Raw genomic sequence first — 16,427 nt, 5'->3', positions numbered from 1 at the left:
TGACAGTTCGGGCCGGGAGATTGGAATGACTTTTAAAGATTCCGATCCCTTCTAATATTGTTGGGGATAGGGTGACGTGACTATATTTTAGTTTGTATAAGGGAAGTAGATCATTTTGGATGATGTGGAGCTCTGAGAGAGACTTAAAATTTTTACAGATGTCAGGAAGAGGTTTAGTTGAAGCTCTGATTGTAGATGAATGGTTTGAGTCAATGAACAACGAGACGCTGGGGATAACCTGATGACATTTAGAATTTAAACATTTAAGAACAAATTTGTCAGCAAATAGTTGACGCCTTAAATAAAGAGGAGGATCAAAACATTCTACTTGAAGGGAATTGATGGGTGACGATTGCATCGCTCCAGTTATAATTCGCAAAGATTTAGATTGAATTTTGTCTAATTTATCAAGTACATTTTTTGAGGCAGTACTAAAAAGTGGGCAGGCATAATCGAGATGGCTTCGAATAAGTGTGTTGTAAAGCAACTTAATGCAAGTAGGGTGAGCTCCCCACCAAACGCCAGATAAGGATCTGATGATATTTAAATTTTTTTCGCATTTAGTAACTAAATTATTAATATGGGAAGACCATTTAAGTTTCCTATCAAATGTTACTCCCAAAAATTTTACTTCAGAAGCGTTGGAGATTGGAGAATTTTTAAATAAAATTTGAACGGGGGGGTTTTTATGGCGGTTTGAGAAGGTGACACACTGAGTCTTTTGGATTGAAAGTTCAAGACCATGTAACGTGAGCCATGTGCAAAGGGCATTCATGGCTTCGTTAAGATATTTGACGGCAAGAGGGATGATTTTGGATGATAAGAAGAAAGCTATGTCATCTGCGAACTCGATAATTTTTACTTGTGGGGGAATAGTGACATGCATATCATATGTGTATATATTATACAGTAAGGGGGACAATACATCGCCTTGTGGTAAACCCTTCCAAATAGACCTACTTTGAGGAGAAATATCTGGAAGTTCAATGAAAATTTTTCTATCTAGAAATAGATTAATAATTGATTGGACAAACATGGGGGGAAGGCCAAGGCCTAGAAGTTTTTTTTTCAGGATTGGGATGGAAACATTGTCAAAGGCGCCTTCTATATCTATAAAGACGGCAAGACAAACTTCCTGTTTAGAAATTGATAAATTAATATCAGTGCTGATGATGGCAAGGTTATCCTGAGTGGATTTTTTTTTCCTAAATCCAAATTGAGATGGAGAGAGAAGCTGTTTACTCTCGACAAAAAATTCTAATCGGTTTTTAATTAATTTTTCATAAAGTTTACTGAGGGTGGATGAAAGAGCGATTGGCCTGTAGTTGGATCCAAAATTTGAAGATTTGTTTGTTTTTAAAATAGGTATGATTATTTGAGAACTCCAGTCATCAGGCATTATACCAGTCTGGAAGATTTTATTTAAGATGCTTAAGAAGTGGTTTAGAACATTATCATTACTATTTTTGATTATGCTGTAAGGTATACTATCTCTGCCTGGAGATGAGTCCTTGACTGTTGATAAACCATTTTTTAGCTCAATTAAGGTGAATGGAGAGTCTAGCCAATGATTAGACATGGGAGTATTATAGATGGGCGTTATTTCATCTAAGTTAGGAACAGAAGGGGGGGCAATTTTGTCCAAGAATTCATCTATCCATTTAGAATGGGACGCTCGAGGAGATGGTGAACTGAAGGAGGATCGAAATCTTCGGATCATAGACCAAACTTCCGAAATTGGAGTGTTCGGAGATACTGAACTGCAAAAGTTGTACCACCCGGATCTTTTTTTTGACCTCAATACCCTTTTGGCATTGGATTCAGCGTTTTTGTATATAAGATAGTTCTCCATAGTCATATTGTAACGATAGGAAAGAGATTTAGCTTTCCGAATTCTTACTACTTTGGAACATTCCTCATCCCACCAGGGAGTTGGAGGGAGTTTTTTGAGAGATTTAGTTTTAGGGGGAGGATTTGATTTATTTATTGCAGTTATGAGCATTGATTTGAAGTTATTATAATCATCTTTGACGGAAAATATATCGGTGGCGGGTGAATTTAGTAGGAACTTGTCCATATGAGAGTTAAATTCATCCCATTTGGTGTGTTTCGTTTTAATCTTTGTCGAAAAATGAGACTTGTCCGATTGGAAAGAAGTTTGATAAGTAATGATGATCGGGAAATGATCACTGGAGCAAGGGTCGGGGGACACCACCCACGAGGAGAGAGAAGACAGACTAGTAGAACATATCGAGAGATCCACTGCACTGGGGTTTGTGCTGGGGCGTGAGATCCTAGTAGGAGATCCGTCATTCAAAAGGAAAAGGTTGGATTGATCTAGGAAATCCATCACACTTCGACCATCTCGGTCGGAGAAAGCAGAACCCCAGACGGGGGAATGGGCATTAAAATCGCCTAATATAAAGAAAGGAGGGCTTAGTTGACTTACAATTTGCAACCAAGTTTGTCTATTGAAGTGGGCTGTTGGGGGAAGATAGACTGAAATAAAGGATGTGTCCTTTATTTTAGCTGCAACCATTTGGAAGTCAGCATTGGGGGGTTTGATATTATTTATTGGGGAAAATGATATGGATTTTTTAATAAAAAGGGCAGCACCGCCGCCCGAACCTTCCGGGCGATCGTCGCGGAGACAGGAATACCCTCCCACATTAAAGTGGGTGGATGGAGTAAACCAAGTCTCCGAGATAGCAGCCAAAGAAATAAAGTTGGAATTTAATAGGTTAAGGAGATCAGATTTGTTAGAAATAGCACTTCGGCTATTCCACTGAAGTATTCTGACATCCTGAAGAGCCATTTTGAATAAATGATTTTAATGTCTAAATAATAGTAGCAGCGTTGGACGGTAGATTAGTTTGAGAAGAAATAAGGTCAATTAGAAGAATAATAAGAGTTTGGATAAATGAAGAATTGTCTTGGGAGAGTTTTTCAGAAAGTTTAAGAGAGTTCATTGAGGACGGATTATAATTATTTGCACACCCATTTGTGGCATTTGAAAGAGGTGAACCATTGGGATTTAAGAGCAGTGAGTTGTGTTGTTGCTGATCGTATCCAGGAGCCGGTTTAGAGATAGCGTTTTTGTATGTGAATTTAGTTGAACGAGAAGAAGTTGTTGTAGTGGAGGGAAGAGGGTTGGATGAGGAGTTGCTGGATAAAGCCTCAGCAAATGATTTTTTGACAGGCGGGAATAATTTAGAAGCCTGCAGAAAAGACAAGTTCTGAGAGGCCATAGAAATTTTAATATTTTTTTGGCGAGATTGTTCTGGGCAAGATGTGTTGATAGCTGTATGTGAGCCTGAGCAGTTAAAACATTTAGGTGAGGAGGAAGAAGGACATTGGTCAGCTGCGTGGTTTTCTCCACATTTAAAACATCTGGGTTGAGATCTGCATGCAGCTTTGGTATGACCAAAACGGCAGCAATTGAAACATTGAGTGGTGGGATATGTATACATTTCAACTGGTAATGAGTTGAAGAATAAATATATATGGGAGGGAAGAGATTGACCTTCAAAGGTGATAACAACAGATTGGGAGGGCTTCCAGGTAATTATACCCTCAGAGGAGTCCTTGTAATTTAGCCTCCTGGCTTTTATGGGATTGCCAATGTGTTGGGGGGTTGAAAGTGAAGACAGAATTTCTTCGATGGACAGATCGGTCGAGATACCTCTGACCAGGCCCATGCGAGTGACATTGAAAGTAGGGATATATGCCTTGAACTTTGAATTAGATGAAATGAAGATATTTTTGATGAAACTGTTGGCAGCTGGCCCTGAGAGGAATTCGACGGAGATTCGGAAGCGACCCTCGGCTTTTACACCTCCAGGTTTGATTGAAAGATTCTTGCTATTTGATAGGAATTTGCCAAATTCAAGAGGGTGGATGGTTTTTTCTTGCTCAGTTTTTTGGGCGTATGCTATGAATGGGCCACGGGAATGAGGAGAATAAAAGTTTGTTGGAGGAAGTTGAGAAAGTGCTGGTGGGGACTGTGAAGTCGAAGGCGAGTCAAGTTTTATTGGGGAAGAAGGAGTAAATTTCCTTTTTTTGGTAGAAGTCAAGATGACAGAATCACTGTCAGAAATTTCTACATTTTCCCCGTCTGGGGGGTCTGGAGAGGGATCTGGGGGCTTTGTAGGGGGTCCAGGAGGGAAATCTTCCTCCATTATTCACAACAGTAAACAACTACAATAATAGTATGAAAAATGACAGAAGTAAAAAAGTTTATAAATATCTAGAAATCAGCAGCGAAAAGTGACTCCTGGAAGATCAGGAGGGAGAAGAAACCTCAAGGCACAACACACTACACTTTTTTTTTGCCAGAAAACAAAAAAGAATGGTAAAAAATTAATTTTAGATAGAGCAAAACAAAACAACTGATGACAGCCAAATGTTATTGTTGCAATGGTAGTGAATGGTTCTTGAAGTAAAAAATAGCAAAACACTTTGCCTTTGTTTAGACCAGTCTTTCACAAAGTAATCTGTGCGATAATCGCGTAGACCATCGACATATAACGCTCCGTTCGCCGAACCAAAAAGATGGGTATTCGCAAATGTGACTTACGGAAGAGTTGATTATGATGATTGATGATATGGTTCTTTTGGTAGCGCTCGTATGGTGGAGGAATTCACAGGCACTCGTATAAGATTGGACTAATTATAACTCCGGCTAAAAATCAAATTGACACATCGGTTATTTTCTCGGTGCGGTGTTTTTGTCAACTGTCATTAGATGACGTTTTTGCTACGGCGCGGTCAGCTCGATTCAACTCAAAGCAACTGGAGGTAGTGGGGGCGGGTCCAGCAATATCCGGGGGTTTACGTGTAGGGACCTGATTGGATTGCTCTAAAGTAATTGGCGGTACTTCTGAAAATTTTGGAAATGCCATTTTTGGGGGATTTTGATCAATTATGACTTTCCAGGTGTTGGGAATTCTGATTGAGTAATTTTTGGCATTCATATTATTTTTATGCTTATGAAATTGTATTTCTTCGCGGTAAATTATTTTTGATTCATGGTATATGCACTGTCAAATCACTTTCAACCAATGTACTCCGTCCTAGACATAACAAGAATTTATAAGCACTTACTTTTCACACAAAAAAAAGTCTTTCAGAAAGTCCTCTAGTTTAGAATAACAAACCATTACAATTGGTTTCGAGTGGGTAAAGGACAGCCTGGAGGTCAACATCATCTCTATTGTGCTCTCACAATCTCCCTGTTGCTAGAAACCTTTTAGTCGACACACCACGGTTCAGAACTGGAGGAGCGAACCTATATACTAGAGACATCTCTTGGAGAAATCTAAAAACTCTACGAGCTTCTGCAACAAGAGCCGTCCATGCAACAAGGCTCGAATAACAGTTTTTGAGTAAGCGACCTGTTCACGCGATATATATGAGATTGGTAGATATGAGTTCGCAAAGACTTGGTAAATGTCAAATCCTGCAACTGTCCAACATGTCACCATGACCGGTTGTTGATGCGAGATGTCAACAAAGTGACATTAAACTCATTTGAAGCTATGCAGAGCTCAGTATAGAGAGGACATACAGGGAGAATTGACATATAACATAACCACAACCGTGGAATAAATTATTGTGAATATAACATAATATTCATATTTCTAGTGCATTCAAAATCTGACAAACTGGCTCCAACTGCGACGGGTGAGTTCCTGTTTTATCTTATAATCCAATCTGTTTTTTTTTTGTGTTCCAGAAGCCCAGGTTTAAACATTGAGGAATACTGTCTATCAGGCTTAGCGGAAGCATTAAAAACACATTGTCCCATACAACATTGCAATTAGCATAGCTCTGTGACTGGTCCTTCGTGTTTGTTGCGTACGGCTTATTCCAGCAACACCAACTAATGAATGAGAGAGTGGAATCGCAGTTTCGCGACACTGTTTTCTGTTTTTCAACTAAGAATGGAGGTGACATTTAAAATTCCACCGGTCATCCGTTAGCGGTGCTTCTTGCAAATAAGGCAGACACATAAAAATAATTTCAATTTTCTACCATTGCTCCATCACAAAACTTTAAATCAATATTTTTGTAATGCATTCCAAGTCATTAAACGTCTGCTATAAATGTTGATTTCTGCAATGATTTTTATTTAATATACGTTCAGTAGACCGTAAAAATCATCTGCGAAACGTTTTATTTTTATTTTGTGTGCATAAGAAGATTGAGAATTCTAATAATAATGTTAAAATTAGATATTTATTTACATATGTTAAATAGTCCCAGACAAGCAGTTGCTGTTTACCTAATAAAGTGAAATTGTTGTCTACACAATGATTTTGGCAAACTTCATCTGAAATAAGGTTTGAAAGTGAATTTTATTGTAATACTATTATTTAAAACTAAATATTAACCCAGAGAATCAGAAAAACTTTTTTTTGATCTATTTTGATTATTTTCATTTCAAGGAATTTTTTTACAGAAATAGAGAAATTTATATTCCACCCCTCCCCTTCCCCATTTCAGTGCATGATGAGTACAGATGGGTCGAGATCGTCCTCATGGAGAGGTAAAATGATCTCTTTCTGCCAGTTTCTCCAAATCCAGCCCACACCTCATCCGACGAACCCGGACACCCCTGCTACATCACCAAACGTGGCGGTGACATATGGCAGAGGTGTTTGTTATCCAATAAATGGTTCCCGGGGCGGCGGTACATGTGATGTAAATTCAACTGTACGATAAAATCTACAAGTTTAATATAAGTACCCAAGTCATTCGCAATAAATATTTTAATATCAAATAAATATTTGGAAACTTACGCTAAACGCAATATTTCCCGAAGAAAAATATACTGGGACAAAAAAAATATTTTAGTAAAATATTCATGAACGCTTTACAGCCTTTTTAAAATTTATTTAGTTGTTTACCAGCGAACGCAAAAGCTATGGGATAATAAAACTGTTGAATTGACGCCCCGTAAAAATCTGCGCGTTTTTTCTTTTATCTTTTCAGGGTATAACTTTAAAGGTTTAGTGGCGAATGTATTTTATTACCTTATATTGCCTTTCTTTGTGTCTGGATCTGGGGTGATAATAGCTTTCAAGAATATAACATTGCACCTACAGTTTCTTAGTGATATAATAACGTACCCCGTGGGTATTATTGTGCTTTTTAACAGACGGTACATCGATAGCATTATTATATGCTTGTATAATTTACGGCACATAATAGGATGGAAGGTACTCTCAGTAATCGCCCTGATGTAAGACTACCATTCAAAATTAAAACGTTCCTTGAAATGGCTTCGGTCATGTTTGGTGGCCAGATCTGAACAGCCAGGTACTTCCCAACCTTCCTCTTCCCATCTCCTTCCCCTCACAACATACCCCAATTGGGGATGCCACAGGCTCCAGACGGTTGGGTGTGGTTGGGACTTTTGTGCGTTTCACATAAAATAATATTAAAAAAATACTTTAAACATTAGATTGGCTGGACAACAACTTTCTCCAGTGTGCTGCGATGCTTGAGTTTGGACTCTGGCGAGATTCCATAATAAGGTAATTTTTTGAGTTTTTGTCCTCTCCCGAGCTATTATGAGGGCTGAAAAACACGGTACTAACCCTTCCGTGAGCATGTTGGAAGCGCTGCAGTATCTAGGAAGGCCAAACATCATGCGGTAGGCCTTGTTATACAGCACGCGTAGCCTTTCCATTCTGCGCTTCTTAAAATTGGCCCAAAACTCACACGTATGTACAAAACGTAAGGAATAGCATTATTTTTACACGCGGGCTGCAAACCGGAATCTTCAATTGATTATATTTTACATGCGTATATTATATTTTTGTATTATGGACTTCAAAAGAAATATTGCATTTTACTGTTTACATCGTAGAAATGCCTATTTTCTGGCTGATTTTAACATCACTAAAAGATAATTTTAATTTCACGAAAATGATTTAATTATAAGCACAATTGCTCAAAAGGAAGGTGGTATCATTATTATGCTTTATACTTAAAAATCCCCCTAAATAAATTGATAATTGACAGAGCTCGTCAATTGAGAGACTTGTTAACACATATGTCAGAACCAACGCACACGAGTCTGTCAATCAAACGTGGAAAAATATCATTTTACAGGATTCAAAGTTTTGAATGTCGAATGGTTTGAAGAAAACACAAATATAGACAGTAATTTAAACGCAATAACACGAAAAAATTAACTAAAGAAATCGCCTGCTTCCATGCTGCAATTGCATTTTTTTAATCTACTTCAGGTAATATCAGAAGGTACATATTGACAACATTTTTATTGGGACGTACATAGTAAGATATTTTCAACACAATTATGGAAAATTAACAGACATGTACTATGTACGGGTAAATACTAGATTCACTTTGATTGAGGTAATAGAAAACAGAGCAATTGGTATATTTTATAATAATTTACGTACAAGAAACATTTAAGGCCCCGTAGTTTTCAAAGATGGCTTGTAAGGGAGATATCACGAATGTTAGAGGGAGCGCACACGAATAGTTTGAAATAGAGTAAAAATCTATCGACAAATGCTTTAGCTGCATTTAAAGATACAGATAAACAGAGTAATTAATAATTTTCGGAACTTACTTTGCGATTTTTCCTATCGCGGGAATTTGATATGATTAACGTTTTGGCAAACAAATGTATTAATATTATCTTCAATAATAACTTTTTTTTTAAATTATAAATTTAAAGAGTCAACGATAAACTTGTTATAAATTGGTAGAAATAGGGTATGGGATGGAAGTGAAAAAAAACATACTATATTGTGATGCCTTTATCATTGACTCGGATAGCTAAAAAAGGACTAGCACAATTGTTTCATTTTAATTCGAGACATAAAATTAGACAAATTGATAATCAGAAGATAAAAATATAATGAAAATGGACTTGCCAAAGTGTGTTTTAATTTGATATATTTACAAAATTTACCCAAATGATAATCCATAGGAGGAATAATATAAAGAGACCAGTGCATTACAAATAAACATTGTCGTGAAATTAAATTGAACAAAATTTACCATCAGAATGATTATGAGTTATTTCTAATAAATTACAGAAAAAATATTAGAACTCGCAGAAAAGCTGTGGTAACATTGGTGGCTAAATTTTGTTGTTATTAAAATTCTATTGATATCAAAGTTTTTTATAATAAAATATGTATAAAACCTGAAAAATAAAAATAAAATATATGTGAACAATAAAAATTAAGACGCTATAAGACCATTATAACGGGAGTTATTTTTACAAGATTAATAAAAATAGTACCTTTCGGTATAAATATATTATATTAAACGGTTTAAAAGATTTATAGATTTTTTTTAAATTATAAAATGTGCGGTAAGCATCAGATTAAATTTATTAATAAATTCCTAAGGGATTTAGTCAGAAAAATCTGAGATTTAAGTTATACGTTTATCAGAATTAATTAATATAAACCCCGAAAAAAGATCCATTTTCTATGCCTGCCAAGGTAATGACCGTCCAATATGCCGGAGCGTCGCATATTAATTGTACAGGCTGTTACAATTAAAAGTACAGGGCTAAGCAATTGACACGTTGTTCATACTAACAATTAAAGCCATGATGGGGACATTGTAATTAGAAAAGATCAAGTGTAATTATAATAGACATAAAACCAACTCTAGATTCAAATGAAGAAACTATGTTGGAGTACATATATTTATTAGCTAAAATACAAGAATTGTATTATCAAGAATAATAGTCCAGTCAGTGGGGAGTTTTACCTTGCAAAAGGTTAGGTAGTAGCGATTTTGATATATGTTGTTAAGATTGGGACTCTAAGGAAAAAAAAAAGTTTTCGACCTTGGGAGGGTCGAGCTCGACCCGCCATCTTGGATTGAAGGTGCCAAAATTTGTTTTTTTCAAAATAATTGTGAAGTGGTCGTTTTTACAACCAAATTGTTGAACGCAAACTTAAAGACAACTAAATTACCTACATTTTTTGAAGACGGTATTTTTTTGTAAGTCTAATAGGTAACGAGTTACAGTGGCGGAAATGTGAATATTTTTCTAAAAAATGATGAAATTCCCAACTTCGTAAACTCATTTCCACACCACCATGAGGTATAGAACATGGCGCATTTTTTTATTTTGGTTTCTCCAGTAGGTCTACTCCACAGATATACCAGCGATGGTAGATTTCGAAATTATGTTACATTACTATGAATTATGTTACTATAAATTATGTTACTTAATAACAGTCTTCGTCACCAATGTCATCATCTAACTCATTGCCTGCGATACTGAGATTCTGGGCTTTCATTGACAAAATCTCTTCTTCTTTGTCCTCGACATCGATGTGAACCTCTAGCGAATTTCAGCATGTTTGACCATTACAGCACCCACATACAATAGAACACTTCAATCCAGCTTTCGTGCAGCTACATGCAACTCCGCATCCTTTTTTACAATTACATGAGATAAATTTTAATAAAGTCTCGGGTGCTGGTTTCTTTGTCATTCTTACTGGAACAAGCCCGTTGGTGTCACGTTTCCAGCCCCAGTTTCTGGATTTTTTTGGATTCCATACCATTTTTGGACCTGATGGTACGTTCTTAATGCATGGTACCGTGCAGCGTCGTTCGTTGGTGGCAAAGAGGCAAGATTGAATTTGCTTTTTGTTGTCGACTTTGCGAAACGTTTGTAGCGGACTTCTTCCAAGGTTTCCTAATCCATGTCACCCCCGTACAAAGCAACAAGAAAGCGTGTTCTTGCAACTGCTATGTCTTCTGGTGTTGCATCATGTTGTTTGAAGATTCCTATCATGGCATTGAGTCTTGTGTCGTTTTGCACAAGCGAACAAAATTTTGTTTTTCCTTGGTTGAAGAAGGACGATGTTGTATCGCAGCCGCTAAATGCCTTAAATGCCATGAAGAAACAGAATATTCTCAGCCGCCTCTTTGTATTTCACACTATTCGCGGAACACAGTCTTTCAAAAGTTTTGCCTCTCCCGGGTTTGCGAAGATATATACTACTGTTGGGTGGTGCTAATGCTGTCAGCAGAACTAGGAGATCAACGTCTTCGCCAATAATGAAAACAGCGTCATATGATGAACACTAGGAAATCGCAGTATTGACAATCAACTCATCAGCATCTTCTTCAGCCTGCTTAACTGTAAAATCATCCTGTATAAATTGCTTTGTAAGCATCGAAATCAGACGGACTTTGTTATTTTCATTGGCTAAAAATCGTTCTTGTGAAACTTGAACTGGCATTGTTTCATCGAAAAGAACATCTGCAGACATGAGCATCCAGGCAACGTCCTGTAACCAGGACTCAATCAGTGTTGCCATGTCAGCTGTAGACTAGGATCCCACTATAACAAATCAACGTCATCGAGTACACGGATGATGCTATATAAGTATATTGTAACGTAGAAATACGTTAAAATGATATTGTGTAATATGTTCGTACAAAATTTATCAAGAAAACTGGAGTTTTACAATTTTTTGTCAAAATTTTCTTCTTTCAACCGCTGTAACTCGTTACATATTAGATTTACAAAAAATACCATTTACAAAAAATGTAGGTAATTTAGTTGTCTTTAAGTTTGCCTTCAACAATTTGGTTGTAAAATCAACCACTTCATAATTATTTTGAAAAAACCAAATTTTGGCACCTTCAATCCAAGATGGCGGATCGAGCTCGACCCCCCCAAGGTCGAAAACTTTTTTTTTTCTTTAGAGTCCCAATCTTAACAACATATGTGAAAATCGCTACTACCTAACCTTTTGCAAGGTGGAGCCCTTTTTTATCCCCCACTGACTGGACTATAATACGTAAAACAAACATGAGCGACTCTAAAATAATGGAATTGAAAATATTTAAATCTCAGGTTCGTGCGCTAGGTCCGAAAGTATACCAGTGTGTTGGAAATTTACATTGAAGCATAAAGAACGTAATTGTGACATTTACATTGAAATGAAAACTAGGCACAATGTCCAGTATTAAAAATTAACTAACTCGCAATCATATCGCCACGAGGTTCACCCGGAATTCTCTGAAGTTGCGGTCAAGACCTCCCTGCCACGCGTTCCTATCTTCTTCTTTTAAATTTCCAAAAAATGAGTAGCGCAAATAACCAAGGCCTTATTCACTTGCGTTGTTAGGGCGAGACAATACCCTAAAATAAAGCCAGAATCTAAACGATGTAAGTGATGCAGCCGTGCCCAAAAATATGCGACGCGCGGCTCTGGTGTATTGGACAGACCTGTGGTTGAATTTACCCTAACAAATCTCTGAAATAATATGGGAATTTAACGACATAAGTGATGAAGTCGTGTAAAAACAATATTCGGTGCGCGGCTCGGCGTAATGGAGGGACCTACGGTCGACTTTGCCATAACAGGCCTGGAAAATCGAAAATCTTTCAGTGGGGTTTATTTTAATCATTTCTGATGAAAATATTACCAAACTCTTATATATTTCTGGAATGATCATTCGGGAAGTTACTGATTCAAGGTCTAGAAAAATAAAATCTGGTCCTGACAGCTAATTTTATAACCGTTTTACATAAAATATTTGAAATTTTTACATAAATATCTTACGAGTACATCCGTAGGGATCCATCTATAAATATTTGAGGTTTTAGTAATACGTTCATCAGAAAAAAATAAAATTTGAGTTTTGATTATGTCAACTTCCGATTTCATTTAAGAATATTGTGTCGTCTTAATATTTAAAAGTCAAAAGAACTAAATAGGTAAAACTAAATAAGATTAATACAATTCATTTGCATAAAAAGAAATAGAGAAACACGACGCGACGAGAGCAAATTTGTTCTAGCACATTGGCACAAGGTTATATTGTTATTAATTGAGACATTTAGAAGCAATTTCATACTCTTTGCACGTCTAGAAACCCATGCTTAAATATGATATCACCTCCGTTGAAATTTAATCCCCTTACGTATGTTCCAACTAACAACACGTAATTGTAACTGTGGTCGCGTTGCTTTCAATTACAGTATACAATTATTCAGAGCGCGTTGTTTATTTTCACTGAAAACAAATAATGCCTGGGAGATTATTTTGTGTTTGAGTTTGTGTCGAGCACAAGAATTTTTAATATGGTGGCTTTGACACAATTGTTTCTGCTGCTCACAACTGCTGTTTTCAACACATGTAACACGCGTCGTGTAAATTTTGACACAGAATTTTGTACCACAACATTTATATGTTAATGTAAATGCCCGAAACTGGTAAATCTTTGAATTTTACATAAAATAACTCAGTATAAGTCAGATATAGTAAGGTTAGATAAATAATTGTAGCAAATATCTTATTTAATTGAATTTAAAAACACGCTGAAAAGAAAAATATATTTTAAGCACAACTAAGGATGAGTTGTTTCGGAGAATTTGAACAATTCATCAAATTTCAACGTACATTTTCGGGTTCTGTGAAAGACTTATTCAAATTTTGTTTTTATATCATTGTAGGCTAGTTGCTTGACAAAACTGAAATAAAAACAGAACTTGAAAAAATCGTTCACAGAACTTGAAAATGAACGTTGAAATTTGATGAATTGTTCAGATTCTCCGAAACAACCCGTCCTTAGACTTGATCCTTTATCTTTGGCTTGACTAACTGATTCGTTACTTACCAATTTCATTATGTCACCCCTTGTTAAATCCTTGATTGTTATACTAATATTTCTCTTTTTTCTTCATAATCTCTATTCACTACGTTTGGTAAATTAGCAGGGATGCTCAGGTTCATGGTGTGAGGTTTTTCTAGGTCTTCTCATCTCCCCAAAGATGACATCGACTATGAAGGGAAATTATTCTCCTGAAAGCCTATTGTGTGTGGGACTACTGTGAAAAAGAAAAATGTTTATTTTTTGCATGCTTTTTGCGCGAGTTATGTTTTGTTAGCTAAGGGTAGGATAAGTTATGTTTGGTTAAAAGCTTAGCATAGGTTAGTTACGGTAATATTCAATGTATTACAGAAAACTTATTGAATCTTATAAACGTCACTGTAATATCTAATCGTAAAATAAGATCATATGAACAAACAGGGCCGGCCCTAAGGGAAACGGCGGTTGGGTATTATCAGCGCTTCGCGATTACCAATTGCGCCTGCATAGGGCCGGCCCTGTCAACAACTCTCATTGACAATATGAAAAGACACAGGAAATAATGAGGTAACGGTCACAATCATTCTCGGTTTTATTTAAAAAAAAGTCTAGTACTTGTTATTATTGAGTTATTGTTATTATTATTATTGTTATTGTTATTGTTATTGTTATTGTTATTGTTATTGTTATTGTTATTGTTATTGTTATTGTTATTGTTATTGTTATTGTGATTGTTATTGTTATTGTTATGGAAGATAATGTTAGTTATTCTTATGGGATCGAAAAACGTGTTCGAATTTAATGAGGTCTCTTCAGAGATGCCCATTCCGGTAAGACTAGAGAATTAGGGTTCAAGTACCAGTTATGACTGTTATTTTCTGTCTCTTAGACATGTTTTAAGGTGGGTTTCAATCAAGGTAATGTTAGGATAGGTTAAAACATTAGGGGAGATTGGGCTTAGATTAAAGGATACGTTATGTTAGTTTAATAAAAAAAAATGGAAACGCTCTTCGTTTTTCGTTTTTCTGATACCTAACCTAAAATATACGAATATTCAGTGTTTTACAGTAACACTTAATATACTTACATCGAAGTTATCCTCGCGAGGTCTAGAATAGAGGACACCGTGAGAATTTAATTAATTAACAGCATAATTAGCAGAGACCCCGAGGTAATTCCGTGAGGGATGGGAGATGAGAGGCCATAGTTAATCGGCGCCTAGTTAGAGACTTAATCACGGAGTTACACTAGAATTTCGTTATATTTGGTATAATATGGTGTTTTATTGGCCGTGTAAAGTAAAGAAAATTAATAGAACTAATAATCCCAAATTTCATTGACTATTTCAGAATCAACGAAGTATAGAAAGTATTTTTGTGTTATTTTTTAACAATTCTGTGTAAAGAAACGTAAACAAACTCTTCTTTACGATCTCTCATCATTTATAAGCATATATATAAGTTTTTGTATAAGCCTTTTTAATAAGAGTGCATATTTAATTTTTTTATTAATATTTTCGCTACATTTCGTGACTTAGCAGGGATGCCCTGGTTCGTGGAGTAAGTTAGTCCTGGTCTTAGCGGCACACTAACACCTACATTCCCGACCACCACTCACCCCCCATACCCTTTTCCTTCCTAGTAATCTATCTTCTTTATTTTTTTTGAAAAGACCCTCCATACAGCATCGATAAGATGGCTTAGGCTCTGACGGAAATTATTTTTCTTAGAGTCTCCCGTAGTAATACGGAGATGACGCATGTTTATTTTTTATTATTTTACAAAAAACCGCCGAATTCATAATAAATAATACAGGGGGATATGGATGGGTTAGAAGAAACGGTACTCATAATCAAGCACATGCGTAGTTCTTTTACCGGCCTTATAATGCGCCATTATTAGTTTTAAGAGATTTTTAAACCGCCCGACCCCCCTGGAGTAGGAACGTATTACGATCATAGTAAAACGGAGATGACGAACTTTGTTAACAACCTAGTTGATTTGACAAATATCGAAAAGTGGCGCAAAAAAAACAATAATAGCCATTCCAGCACAATCAGAGGAACATTTTAAAACGAAATATCGATTTACCAAAGCAAATACGGAACGTATAATCAGATTGGCCGAATTTTGAAGCAATTCATAATGTCATTTACAACTATACGCGAAATATGAAAATGACCGTGTTTTTTTAGGATTGGTGCCAGTCTAAAAAAATCTTGTGTTAATATTATTATGAGTAAAGATTTTGACCTGATATATATATATGAGTATACGGCCTTATTCACTGTATAGCTGTACCAGCGCTACAACGGCGTATTAAGGAATCTTAATAAGAAAGACTGATAGAGTATATACTGCTTTAGCCTTTAGCCTTTACAACTAATTAAGAATTTTAATCACTCCACAGAAAAGGTAAATTATCAAATTCTTGTCTCGTGGTATTATTTTCCACCCTGTAGTGAAATAAAGCCCGATTTAAGGTGTCGACTAACTCTGTTACGTAGGATGTAGCGAGAGACCCAGTAACATAATTCCTTGCTTGCTAAATTGTAGGGACAGACAGAGCTTAATTCCAAGCTTAATTAACGCATTTCTAAGGAATGTACGCGGAGAATGCTAGGATCAGGATAATTATAATATTAAGGCGCTATTTAGTTACAATCAATTCTGAAAAAAATTAGTTGTAAGTAATATTAGTTAATAACAAGAAGAAAAAATAACAAGAAGAGAATATTATAATATCTACTCGTATCTACTCATTGAGGTCCAATACATTTTAACTGTTTCCTTACTGTATTTAATATT

The 16,427-nt window shown here is 36.0% G+C and overlaps 2 protein-coding genes across 2 annotated transcripts in view; one reads left to right on the top strand and one right to left on the bottom strand.

Annotated features, from left to right (window-relative positions):
• LOC149415242 (arrestin domain-containing protein 4-like) overlaps positions 1-13,725 on the bottom strand; it is a 137,500-nt gene extending 123,775 nt beyond the window's left edge. Inside the window, exon 1 of the mRNA XM_089642336.1 lies at positions 13,648-13,725. The gene's annotated coding sequence lies outside the window, so the exon portion shown is untranslated. The remainder of the gene's footprint in view (positions 1-13,647) is intronic.
• Positions 1-16,427, top strand: part of LOC149415241 (uncharacterized) — a 238,352-nt gene that overhangs the window by 90,956 nt on the left and 130,969 nt on the right. The window lies entirely within an intron of this gene.

This window comes from Hesperophylax consimilis, chromosome 18 (assembly GCF_061612785.1).
Source record: "Hesperophylax consimilis isolate HC1 chromosome 18, BYU_Hcon_1.0, whole genome shotgun sequence".
NCBI classification, from domain to species: Eukaryota; Metazoa; Arthropoda; class Insecta; order Trichoptera; family Limnephilidae; genus Hesperophylax; species Hesperophylax consimilis.
This window is presented reverse-complemented; position numbering and strand designations above follow the sequence as displayed.